Consider the following 12,017-nt stretch of genomic DNA (forward strand, 5'->3'; position numbering starts at 1 on the left):
CCTATTTCCCATTAGACCTTGTCCTTTCTGGAAGCATTAAGCCTTAAACTTACATAACTCCTCTCCTACTTGCAACCTCATCTTGAGGGATCTTAATCTAATAGCCATCAATTGATTCCTGCTGTATATAACTATTTTCATTTATAAAAAAAAAAAAAAATAGGCTCCCTTTCAGTACCTGCTGTATGCACATAATTTAACTCATATTTGATAGTTCAACCACACTATAAATTCTTTAAAAATAACGTAATTCTTTATAAAACTTTCAAAAATCCTTAACACTTAAGGTATTTTTCCACCATTCCTGAACAAAATGCAGAAGCCGGGACATTGGGTTTTCCCATAGCAGGAAGACAGCTGACTATACTGTACCATGAGCTTACAGTGGTTTGTTAATATTTTTATAGCAGACTTCACTGCTTTCACTAGTGACCTCTACCTTTCATGTCTGCCACGTGAATATTCATGTTGGATATTCAGACTTCCACTTCAACCTGAATCTTTAATACTCTGCTATGCAGGGTGTCATAAAAGTGCTACACAGAATATTTTTAAATCCTTCGAGAACAGTCACATACACACAAGATATTTCTGAGAAGTTCCTGCTATCAATCTCAAATCAATTTATAGATACTATAGTTAAGAACATTTTACTGTTCCTTAGAGCACACACTGAAGTGAGAGCCAGTAACTTTAGAATATGCAAAAGCTATTCTAAACCAATTTTAGTGCTTTACTTGCTTTCAGTCGCCTGTCTACTTGTTCTCCACTGAAATCACCTCCCTAGTTGGTGGCATATTCCTCCAGGAAACACTTATTACTCAGTGCTGTAACGAGTCCTCTGGAAGGAGGCAAAGATCTTGCTGCTTTAAGTGCATGAATAGGTGACAGGGATGTGAGTTCTTCACTGTAAGTCTTTGGCACACTCCATCCAGGTACATGTTGTATTCTTAAAGAAGAGACAGAAGCCAGTACTACACACAAAAGTTTAAAATAAATCTGAGTTCTCCACCTACAGGCCTTAACAGATCCAGCTATCCAGATTCACCAATACCGATGGTCATGAGTTGCTTTATCAGCCTTAAGAACCAGCATATGCCTTCTTTTTGGAGGAGGAAGGGGGAAGAATCTGGCACCACATGCATTTATGCTTAGGATGAACAGAGCGTAATAAAGAAAAACACATTTGTCAGGAATTAGTTTTTCATTACACTATGATATTTGAAAATACTTTCCTGTTCTATGTTATATTTTATCTGACACTGTGGGTACTTGGTAATTCCATCCAAAACTTTCAGAATTCAAGGTCAAACCAGCTGAGAATATAGGATCAGAGAAACAGACCTGCATGCTACCAGTTGAGCTGTGCTGTATATGCTTGAAAAAAGAAATAGTCCAGAGGTTTACATCAACCCAATGCTTGCTGGAATTAACAATGCTTGTTCATCTTCATGCATCTTAAGTACTAGATGGTATGCTGACAATATTTAAAAACAAGTGTTATAACATTGAGAGGAATGCATTTCAGCAACAGCCATTCTGATTTATGACCGCCCACTGAATAGCATCAATTTCTGTAAAATTAATTTGTGCTCTTATATCCTCTATCAAGCTTTGTAAGTAGTGCTTGTTTTTAAATAGCCATGATCTAAAAATCTCACTGTACATCAAGTATTTTTTGATGCTGTAATATGTACATTTCTAGCTACAGCGCTTTCGGGGGCATTGCATTTCTTGCTAGTATTATTTAACTAGGATATGTGACAGATAAGACTGAAATACACTGTTGTTGAAACTTTATGCCCAAATAGAGAGACTAACACCCCCATGGATACAGTCACAATATCAAGTAAAATTACAAACATCAGTCCTATTGTTATTTAAAAAGAATATTTACAGAAGAACATCTTCCACAATACTTGGTAGGATAATCTGCTTAACTGTAGGAGCCTTATTTCCAACTCTGTATTATACAATATGTCAGGCTACACCTTCAGGACAATCCTTTCCTACTCTAAAAGATGTAACAAGCAATAATCACGTGTACAACTCCACCTCAAATGATTTTCAGATAGTGTTGCCAAGGTCTACAAGGATCAACTGTAAAATGGCTAACAGATTAGAAAACAAGCAAAAGAAATGAAAATAAAGAAAGCCAGAAGTTATTTCAAAGATTAAGTTGTATTACAATTATTTTATGTGGCTTAACATCGTATAGTGAAGTTACTCAATCTTGAAAGGAATAGAAGGATTTAAGGCAATATCATCATTTTTTGTTGTTGTTTTTAAATTTTCAGAACTAGAACGGGTAAAAGAAATATTTGTCTTCCTTAGAAATAATGGCAGAATGAGCCAAACCAAAAAAAACTCTTGTTGACAAAGTTTTCTGTCTAAACTTTATGGGTCTACTTGGCTTCACAAAGTAGAAGTCTGGCAACAGCAGATTAATTGATGAAAAGTATCTCACGTGGAACTTCTCAGGAACTACTCTTGCTCTTCAGCAAGAACCTGACAAAGCTTGATAGAACCCTCTAAACCCATATGTTGGGACACAAGTGGATCTCAAGTATAGATAAAAAAAAAACTGCTCAATGACTTTTGAAGGAGTTCCGTAACTACCTAAAATTGGTAGAGAAGTACCAACTCAAAAAATGATGTCCATACATATAGAAATTAGTTTAGTAGGAGGACAAGTATATTTTGACAGTATGCTTTTCAAAGAATAATAATAGCTATAAAAATAACTTTGAAAGATGTCTGCCACTGTATGTTTCTTCCATACTGAAGTATTCACCCTGGGTTAACAAGGGCAACAAATCCTACAGTTCAGGCCAAAGCTGTAGCTGTTTCTGTTTTACCATGTGTGAAGTCTGCCTATATGAGTGCTTTCTCTTAACTCAAGTGTGTACTCCTCTCTGACATTTCAGAGAAAACAATGTCACCCCTCTGGGTCAGGCTGCAGAGGGTTTGGGTTTGATATTGTTTGTGGGACACCGTTCTGTTTAATCACACAATAGGGTTTCTGTTTCTGTGTCAGTTCTATTGTGTTAAATCACACTGCTTTTTTAAAATCTATGTTTTAAGTTATAGCCTGTCAGGCACCCTAAGGCATCTAGACACCGGGTGCCCCATAAATTTTAAGTTATTACTATTCAGTATTGCTGTAAATGAGTTAGTCATCTTTTCTCATAAAGCAGCAAGGGAATGGACTGAAAATACAATGCAGCTGCATCTTATTTAAAAGCGTGTCTTTCAGGAGGTACAAGACATCAATATGCCCTTTCTGAAACTATATGAAAGTTTGGACAAACTATAATAATTCATCACAGAAAAGCTGAATGAAGCCCTGTCTGCACTCTAGAAGTAACCATAATTAGCCATTTCACAACATGGCTGTGGCCAAATTACATGCTGAACATGCTTAATTGTCCTGTTCATATGGATAAAAACAACCTGCAGTGTCACAGTATACAGCACAACAAACGCGGCTCTTCCCAACCTGTGTCTAAGTGAGGTTATTCTTAAGACACAAAGAGAGCCTAAACAAGAAGTGGCAGAGAAAGAAGCACAGTGGATGCAAGGTACTTGGTATGCAGCTGATGCTATGGTACTGCCTGTTGAAGCAGTGAATTTTTGAAGCCACCCATCCTATTTATGTAGGCACAGGCACACATTTAAACAGAACTCCCAGCAAAGAGCAGCAGAAGCAGAGTATCCATTTCTCTCCTCATGCTTTCTTCAGAAGTAACTACTTCTTTCTCTTTGGAGTCATTCAATTTTGTCATTTGCACAAGAGCTTTTGACTGTGCATTGCTTCCATTTGGTCAACAAACTGCAGTAAAACTTACTGGATAGATACATAGGACAGTAATTCTGATGAAACACCACCAGATAAGAATAGCAGTGGTTATTTTCATCTGACCTCAAGTGTTTTTGACCTCATGTGTTTTCCATCTTTATGGACTTAAAGGCATTAAGCATAGCTTATTTCTAAAGAAATTTTGAAGTTTGAAGACTGTTTGTAATAACTAATCTTAAACCATGATAAAAACTATTGGAAAAATAGAAAAACCCCAAAGGTTGGAAGCCAAACATTTATAGACACAGATGAAGTATTCATCCACTGCAGGGATTTCAGATCTTAGTAATCTATGCTTGGCTGAATGCAATTAATCTAACTAATGCTCTCAAGTTGGCTTTTGAAAATTTGTTATTAATAGATATGGTTATAACAGATTAACATCACATAATAACCCCCTCATGCAAAAACCAGATGGTTATTTGATCCGATATATCCCTTTGATGAAGCCTGTTAGCAACTGAGAATTAAAAGGTTCAATAAATTCATGAAAATAAGTCTGAAGTACTTTCTGCATAAGAAATCTACTAGTTTAAATAGTCTAGAAGGAAGAGCTATGATTATGGTATCATCCCACAGGATTCTTGTTCTCTATCTCCAGTTTACAGTATTTATATAATGGGACAAAGCAAACAACATTCTAGGCATCATAAACCAAACCATTTACCTTTTCCAAATTCAGTATAATGAGTGCTACAACAGCTCAGCATCAGTAGGAGCTAGAGGTGGCTTGGGCCAAACTCACTGGCAACTCAGACTCCAGGCATGCTTTTCATGACAGATTACACACTCAGTTCTGTACCCTCTCCACTCCTTACTTCCTTCCCACCAAAAAAAAAAATAAATAAAGAAAGAAAACATCAAGTGAGCAGAAATCACATTCAAATGGGGAGAAGGAACATTAATTCCCTCCAGTTACTTATTGAGACTGGCCCGAATAACTTTCAAACTTGCACTTGCTCACTCAGCCATCACAGAACACTGGCCTCGTCCAAGGCACAGACATTTGGACTGCATTAAGCTTCCAGGGGGTATGTGTGCGAAGATCCAGTATGAAATTGCTATTAAAAAGGCTGCATGTTTGGTACTTCTGTGGTTTGTCAGAAAGGTCATCGTTTAAGATGTTTTCATTTAAAGAAAATGTGTCTGTTCTTGTTGTTTGGCTGTTTCTTTCATGTATGTTCCTTGTCCTCAATACCAAGGTTTGTCACCACATTGCAAAGTATCTTGCTGTTGGTGCAGTTGTCATGAAACTGGCTAGATGTTATAGAAAAGTTATACAAATCATGATACTAGTGGTTAATTTACAGATGGGTATATTTCCACCATAACATCTGAAATCATCAGGAAGCTTGGGATTGGAATAGGATAAAGTAGCCACTTTCCCTGTGCAGAGAAGTGTGGGAGCTGCATTACTTGAATGTAGGAATATTTGCAGTAATTCTCAGCAATCCCTCAAACTACTACCCATCAGATCTTTCTTATTAATCTGACTGAAGCACTTACACTGAGCAGAGCTATATTTGTGCAGGTCTACTACAACAGCACCAAATTTGAGCAAAACAATGCATCCCATGCACACATAGCAAATATTGAGCTTCCACACTTCATCATGTATGTATCTGTTAGACAACAGAAATCAGCAGCCTGGACAACAAAAACAATCCAGGACTCCACAGAAAATCTACAGAGAAACATAAAACCATTTTAAGAGGTAGCCAGAAAGCATAAACATATGAGTCAACAGTAGCTAAATATTTATATTGCACTTCTCACATTTTTTTTTTTTTTAACAACATACACTGTTTTTCCAGAAGTCTCTATGAGGGGCTAAGACAGATGTCATCCAATTTATTCATTTTTCTTTGTGTATTATTTTTCTTGAAAGAAGTCAGCTGAACCAGGTGGGTCCCTCTGCTGGGTAAAGAGCATGGCACCTACACTTGAGAGCTACTGGGTATGCTTAAGGAGGGGAAGAAGCAAACAGCAAGGAGACAGGAGCATCCAGTGCAGGCCTGGGAGGTGGTTGAGAGCTGCAGGAGAAGCTAGAAACAAGACCCAGCAGAAACAGAAAACATTTGGTAGGGACCAGAGTGAAGTCAGTCTGCTTTGGACTCCTAAGGCCACAGGGCTGACTGAAACCAAGACTGAAGGCAAGGACAAAAGTCAGCAGCAGGAGATTTTTTTTTTTTTTTTTTTTAAATCCTTCCCCATGTTTAGTCTGTCTTTTTGTTCTTGTCTCTACTGAAAGAGGTTTGTCTGATGCAGTCTTTGTTCAAAGGAAACCTGAGGTTTGAATTTAAAAGATCATTGAGAGAAGTAGTCCTGAAAGACCTACCTCAAAGCCCTGGTCAGAACCTTTTATTTATTTATTTATTTTTGTTAGTGATAGAGATACTTTGCTGTTTCATTTAATCATGAAAACAAGTACCCAGCTACTGTGTGCAGCATATTAGTAGTGGCATTGTCAAGCTGTTCATTGTAGAGAAGGGAGAGTAAATGATGATTTCATATGCTACATACAAGGTTAAAATGGAGCACAGCAACAGCAGTTATCTCAGAAACAGTTCCCTCACACTTGGATGTTTGGATGTAAAGTCAGCGTGGGGATCTGGTAAGAAGTATTTCATAGCTTTTCAGTCTTTCCTCACTTCTCCCACCCTTCACCCAAACTAGGAGCTGCTGATTAAAACCTCCAGGCACAGCTCCCTGCTGGGAATGCTAGACTGAGTTATTATACAATCAGCTGTAGTGCCAACATGAGCAAGGCTAGAGAAAAGGGATCAAACATCCCAAAGACTTTGGGGATTTGGAAAGAGGGATTTGACTGTCAATACCAACTGCAATCCTCTACAACTGAGCACAACCCAGAAACAGTTGTTACTTGATTTAACCTAGTTCTGAAACCAAAGCAGCAAGTGCTGCATTTGCTGTTGTCCAGGTCTCTTCCAAACTCTCCGGAGAGGGCATGAGCCGTGCTACCCAGCACCCAGCAGCCACCAGTCACTGAGGATATGGAACCACTGCCTTGCCTGTACACTGTCACATGTCATCTGCCTGCTAGCTGTGTTGCTCCAGCCATTGGCACCATGCTGTACTCCCCAGCAGCCAGCTACAGTTTGAACACGTGAGGATAAAAACATAAGGAAGCCATTAGGGGTTAGGAGCAGTCTCCCAGTATTACTCAGAAAGGGAGCTGAGGAAACACAATGGAATTGCTCATGAGCAACTGTCCATCTAGTCAACATCTGCAGGCAGCTTGCATCTGCTCCTGCTCTCAAGACAGGCTATTCCAGCTCTCTAGCACAGCATGATATATACACTAGCTTAGTGTACCTGCCCATTAGTTTTAAATACACCAACCATTAAAGAAAAATCTTTTGTTCTGTGGAAGAATAGCTATAAAGACAGTGTTCAAGAAAAGAACAAGGGGAAGAACAATGACTCAGTATTGAATGATGAAGAGAAAGATGTCTCCAACTTCTAATTATAATGCTATGAAAAAACTTGAAGTAAATATATTTGTGTTTATTTCCCATTCAGCTTCCCAGATGTGTAATAGGCAGTTGAGAAGAATAAACACAGTAATAATAATGGGGACAGATTGCAGCCGGCAAGATATATGGGTGTGTGGGAGGAAAAATAGCAGGAGTACCCACAGCCTATGTGCAAGCCCTGCCTACACTCCGTGGGGTCTTCATCCTTGTGTCCTCACAGAATTAACTCACCCTCTACATCCCAGGGAATAACTCCTGATTCCACCAAAGAGCAAAAATAAGGACCATGCTTACCTATCTGAAAGAAAACACCCAGCACCATCAGCCCTCCCCAACAATAAGTTATCTTGTTTGAGATGTAGCTATCCTGTTTGAGATGTAACATCCCTTTTTAATATCCATACAATTTTGTGTTTATGAACTGCAACTTTTCAAGTAATAACACTTGCACCTGTTCTTTTTCAGTTTCTCACAGTAGATAGGATTAGTAAGAAGCCTTCAGGGGAGGAGAGGATACCTTTTTGAAGTGCATGATAAACATTTATCTAGCAGTTCATCAGAAGGTACCATAACTCTACACTTTTCAGCAGGCAGAGATCAAATTGTAAGTCAGTGGACTTTCAAGATACACAGTGACTCCAAAATCAGAATGCCAACTATGCTTTCATTATTCAACCATGCCTACAATATGATAATAGATATCTTTTTGGTAAATGGGCAGAGACCTACCATTAAAGAACAAGTTGTTCTGGAAAGTAATATCCAGCTGCAGTCAAAAACCTATTAGTGTTATCAGCTCACTTTAGCTTGCATTTAAAGACTTTAAAAAAAAAAAAAGGCTTTAAAAAACTGGTTGGTCAGGAAAAGAGGTATTTTCTACACACCCTGGTGTCAGCATTGGTTGTCCATGCAAGCTAAGAATTATGTTCACTATAACCAATTACATGGATTTTAGAAAAGCCATGAAAGCATTCTTCCAAAAGAAGAATTTGGAACCAGAACAGCTGAAGTGAAGAACTTTCATCTTCAACAGGATTAATAGCACAAGTTTATAAACCAGTCCAGACACTCACTCAGGAGATTAAACCATGTCTGAGTTGTACCTGTTGCTATTGTAACCTTTCAGAGTTTCAATGAAGCTGTGAACAGGCTCCAAAATCCATGGAGTACTTAAAAACAACAAATGAAAGGCTCTCCTCAGTAACATGCAGCTACAGGGAAAAAAGTTCAGCACGGAAATGTGAAAAGCCTAGCTCCTCCTCTACGCATAGGCTTAAACTGCACAGCCAGAAACAGGTGCTGCAGCTTGACAAGAGAACACAGCTTTTGTCAAAAAGCATCTTGAAAAGGCATGGGAACGGAAGTCATGTAGAAGTGAACATGCTGAAAACATAACACTTACACAAACTGGGGAATAAAAGAAAAATCAAATAAGTCTACCCTGCAGAAACATCTTAATTGCCACTTTGTTCCACCTGAAGTGCTGTGCACTCCCACGTTTGGGACAGTGCAGGTATCAAATAGATATGAACAGATCGAGAACTAACTTAAACCACTGGGAAACAAACATCAGAATCAGACTCTGATCTTTTCTTCCCCTCATCCAAAAAAAATCCCACACTTTTTCTTTAAGCAGAATAACCTCTTTTCTCTCATTCTAGAAGAAAAGGAAGCAAATATCATTCCCCATTTGTGATTTAATGAAGCAGCAGCTCCTGCTCTTATTTTACGGAAAGATAATTTACATTGTCAGACTCCTCATTGAGGGACTTTTAAGATTAAAAAAAATGTTTTGACCATTAAAATAAGAATTCTGGCCCTTTAGAAAGGTAAGCATTATAAGAGTAACAGTTAATAACCCTATCAACATTTACTTAAACTAAACCAGGGGAGCTGAAGTCTACAGTTATTTCAGCTGCCTGTTTCTACACACATTTCTCTTCGTGAAGAGAAACAACTAAGCACATGCCTAGTTACTTTTAGCAGCTGTTATACCAGATATTACTGAAAATTAAGACAAGTTTCAAATGCAAATGAGAACCAGCCTGTCAAATTCTGTACTTGCATCATTTACTTGGCAGTCAGAGTACTTAAGGCAGGTTTTTCAAGAATGTTTGGTGGTGGCTGGACCCTGCTGTCATTAAAGTTAATAGGAATAAGCTTGATGAGAACTAATGCCTTCTGGAAAAGCCTCACCTGAAGCTAGTCTACATCTTTCCACTACAGCAAGTGAAACTTGGTATGGGAATTAGCACTTGCCAGATCTAGGATGCAGCCTTTTTTAAGATTGCCTGCACTGAATCCATTTACATAAGTATAGTACTAACATAGTCAAGAGAGAAACTTGTTGAATTGAAAGTGGAAGACTGGAATTAGAGATTGTTTCCCAGTGATACTCAGAGGCTGTACAGACATCAGAGAAAGTTTTCACACCTGTATGGTACAGCAAATGCTAAAACAAGTTTTACATTTAAGAAAGTTTACATCAGATTGAAAGATCTTATTTAAAGCACTAAGTTCATAACCAGCATTCCAATTAAAAAAGCAAGCAACATAAATTGTACAGAGGTGTTTGGGGTCTATTAAGATCAAAACAAATTAATCCTCTGTCTACCTGTACCTTTAAACAGCCTGTCTTAACTACCACAGAAGGATACCATCAACTATCATCCAAACCCACTGTAAGAACACAAATATGACAGAAATGGATAAAACAGGTAATGAAATCTGCATATGTATTAACACAACATTAGTACCCCAAAAGTCAGCAATTAATTGTTCCTTCTGTATCAGCCTTGAACATCTATTGCATTATCAAGGCACATTTAAGATATGAAGCATTTATTCATCCTTCCCTCAGAGAATAGAGGAAGAATTCCAGATTTTTCCCCACAAGCAATAAGTAGGCATCCTAGTTTATATTAAACCTTCTATGCATGAATTGAGCTGGCTGACTAGACCAGACACAGATAAGAATTACCTATACTTTTCAGATAGCAGGAGGAAAAATTGGAACTTTTTTTTAATAAAGCCATGGTTGCAAGTCACTTTCAAACAACTAGCTGAAGCTATAGTGTCACACTAATAACAATGAAAAGGCTTTTTAGAAAAGCTTAAAAAAAAAAAAAAAAAAGAAAGAAAAAGAAAAAAAGAAAGAAAGAAACCAAAAGAAACCTGAAAGTTTCCCTTTTACTTTAAAAAATAATAATAATAAAAAAAAATAAAAATACCACCCCCACTCACCTACCTCTAACACCCCACTCTTACCTATCCTCCTACTAAGGCAGGACAGGCATCTTTTATAGCTGATGTTGAAAGGCTTGTTAAAGGAAGCAAGGTCACTGGGCCCCACTGGTGGGGCTGGTAATGAAGCCCAGCTGCATCCTTCTGGCCTCAGTGGAGCTGAGGTGGGGCAAGCTGATGTCTCCCTGTGGAAGGGGCTTCTGCTTCTTGTAGCTGCTCAAATCAATGAAAGCAAGTGAAAAGCAGATAGAAAAAGCTATCATCTTTGGTGTGGCTTTATTTTGTGCCCATGCCACCATAAAAAAAGTCTACACAAGAGGGAAGGTCAGCAGAGAAGAGAGGTTTTAAAGGGTTGTCCTCAGGTTTCTGTAGCCTCAATCAGTGACTGCTGACATGCCCCATCCTTGCATTTTCTAGCAAGATCTTTGTCACTTGTGTCCCAGAAAAGGAGTTAAATTGCTCTGAGTTGGTTTATTGGGCAAAACTGCCCATCTTATTCTGCTGCACTTTCTAAGCAGATCTGTTAGAGTGAAAACCAGAGTCAAGAAGTAATAGGTAAAGAAAAAAAAAAAAAAAAGGCATATAATAAGGAAGGAAAAAAAATCACATTCTTCTGAACTCCTATCATCACTGGAATGCCAGGAGACCTTTTAAGTAATAGCAAACACTATGAAATGGAAGAGGACATAAAAGAAAAAGTTAATACCTCAGGAGTACTCCTATCCTTCCTAACTTTCTGCGCTAGGGCAAGAACTTCATATATACTTTGGCATCCAGAATCTTATCAAATATTTTCTTTGTACATGCCAAGACTTTATCTGTTCATTTTAGCTTGGACCTGAAAGAATGCTTGCACAGTAAAATTGGAAAACGGGAAACAAGAGTGGAAATACACAATCAAATAGTTCACTTTACTCCACCGTAAGCAATTAGTTTGTGGTTAAAAAGAATGCAGATTATGACTGACGGTAAAAAATAAGCCAAACAACTTCCCTTTCCCAAATATTAAAATATTTTCTTGTCCAGATAAACAACTTAAATTAGACTACACACGTTATTTATCAAATTCTGTCAATCCACATTGTCCTTGTACTCTCCAGAGGGCCTCATATTTTAAAACCTAAATCCTGAAATGAGATATGCTTAGAGGAACCTCTGCCCCTATGCTGACTTCCAGCCACAGCAGGTCCCTGTGTGGATGCAGAGCATCACGTTACAAGACAGAAACCCAACCAACAGTAGTTGTACCAGGTAGCTACCGAGTTGATATACACACGGGGGAAACTGCCAGACAGGCTGCTTTTGGTCCCCTGGACCAAAACCCAGTATTTCATCAAGGTAACCCTTCCCAGCATAGCTCTTTGTTTCTTAATTTCATTCATTATGCCAAGAATTAGTTTGTTTATTTCTCCAGGAAA

Source organism: Aythya ferina (genome assembly GCF_964211825.1).
Source record: "Aythya ferina genome assembly, chromosome: 4".
Classification (NCBI taxonomy): domain Eukaryota; kingdom Metazoa; phylum Chordata; class Aves; order Anseriformes; family Anatidae; genus Aythya; species Aythya ferina.